Source organism: Egretta garzetta, unplaced genomic scaffold, assembly GCF_000687185.1.
Source record: "Egretta garzetta isolate BGI_Z169 unplaced genomic scaffold, ASM68718v1 scaffold474, whole genome shotgun sequence".
Taxonomy (NCBI): domain Eukaryota; kingdom Metazoa; phylum Chordata; class Aves; order Pelecaniformes; family Ardeidae; genus Egretta; species Egretta garzetta.
This window is the reverse complement of record NW_009259524.1, coordinates 346,895-349,148: the sequence shown is the minus strand read 5'-3', so window position 1 is coordinate 349,148 and position 2,254 is coordinate 346,895.

Genomic DNA, 2,254 nt, shown 5'->3' with positions numbered 1-2,254 from the left:
AGGGGACTCAATTAAATAAGCTCACTTCTTAACAATGTATCCAGACAGGTTCCAAACTGGCAGAAGTGTATCAACTCACAAGAAACATTTTCCCTTTTCCTCTCCAGTTGCAGCCTTTTGCTCTACCCTTAACAACGTGGGGCAGAGTCCTTACAGCAATGCGCTACAGACCCAGCAACATCACCAAAAACTACTCCTACAGCATCTTAGCCCTGCTCTGGTCTGGCTTCCTGCACCCAGGCCAACCATAAACACAAGCAGCCTCAGAGCCTTTTCTACCCAGGAGCTGCCTTCAGGTTACACCTCAACACCTGTGTCTTAAGGCACATTTTCCTTCTCTCCCTCACCCAGTCCAACCCCCAAACACAGAGGCTAGGAGAAGCCCACTAGTGATCCACTTGCCAAGGGGGCTCCAGATAGCACATGGGCCTGGAATCAGCTCCGACAGAGCAGACTTTAAAAAAAAAAAAAAAAAAAAAAAAAAAAAAGCTTAAGAATCATTTTAGCCATAGAACCAGGGAGAAGGAAGTCTACTGGCAGAGCCTGTATTTGATAGTAGAGAGTAGAAACATTGAAGGTCCTATGCGCAACGAGAGGCTTCCTTCTGCCATATTGCTAGGGCTCTTTCCTCAAGTTCCTCCTGAAATCCATTTCAGCAGCTGGTGCTCACTATTCCCCCATTTCCAACCCCACGCTCCAGAACTATATGGCAAATTTGCAAATGTTCCAAAGTCCTACAATACAGTTACCCGTATTGGTTCTAACCAGATGCTCTCTCACCCCCCAAAAGTTCCTTTCACTTTTATTAAAATGTAACATTACTTACACAAAATACTTTCACATGGATTGCTCACTGAGAAGAGGAAATAAAGCATTAGGACAAAAAACCCAACAGTGTTTATTGTCATAGACACATTGTAAGATGATGGGTTAGGAAAGAAACATGCTTCTCCATTTACATGGACTGGATGCACAGAAAAATATCAGGATATAGATGACTGACAGAAAAAACAGCATTTCAAGCCAACTTTCCAGCTGGTATAAACCAGTGTGGCCCCATTGACTTCAGCAAAGATAAGCCTGGTGCTACTGAAGCACAGTTGCTTCATAGAGAAAGGATTAGAGCTCAGAGCACAAAGACAGAAGGGACCTGCCAGTGAACGTCTTGAAAAAAAGTGGGTGACTGCCCAGTTGGTATGGACTGGTGTAGCTGCGCTGACTTTGGACAGTCAGCAGAGCACTACACAATCTGGCCTACAGACTGCACAGAGTTATGAGAAAAGAACAGTCTCACGCTCCCTATTGCTTCAAATAGCGTTAAAAAAGTTACGCCCAACACTGGTTAGTAGCCCATTCCCGGAGCCCCAGCTCTTTGGGTTGCATGTTTTATGCATGTGAGGGGGTGGCTACAGCAGGCACAGTGAACACAGGCAGAATTGTCACTTGCAGAGCTGAGCTCAGGCTTTCCTCTCCACACTGTGCATACCAGGAGATGGCCCTTTCACCAGTGCCTTCCTCCCACTTCCCCCCTGGCCTGGCCTGTTTCCCTAGTGCATACAGAGGGTTTTGCAGCTGTTCCCAAGGGGGTGCAGTGGAGAGGGGTTGCAGCCGAGAACCTCGCAGAGAGGAAAGGCAACAATTACTTTTTTTTTCCTGAGGGAAAACATAGCCAGGTCCCCCTCCTTTTGGAGGGCACACAGCCCTCCAAGGCAGCTCTCCTTTACCTAAAGCTGCATGCGTTGAGCTGCAGTTGAGCTCAGCCTTATTACTGCAGGTAATGCCGTTACCAGCTTTCTTCTGGGACTCTGCTCTTCTCTGGTGCTCTGCTTCAACTCCCAGAGGAGCTGGACCTGCTACTGTACAGGCTGAGCCCTAGCCAGCAAACAGCTCTGGTTGTGCCACAGAGGCTCCTGCTCTGGGGTGGAGGGACCTCCAGCAATCAAGCAAGATGCCTGGAAGCTGGGCCAGGTCCGGACAACTTGAGCTCCAAGGTGGGGACTTGCTTTTTATCCTCGGCCCTCCCGATGCAGGGCTGCTAGGAGAGGGAGCAAGGGGAGGGCTGCAGCTTTGCCAAGCGCCCGGCTCGGTTACTCTTCCCCCACCCCTACGGGCAGCTCCCCCTCGGCCGGAGGCCGCGCTGCTGCCAGACTGGCTCTGGGGGCCGGGGGGTCCTTGGGGAGAAGAGGGCAGGCGGAGCACAGGAGCAGAGCTCGCCTTGCAGCGGGGGCAGCTCCGCAAAGGGGAGGAGGGGGGG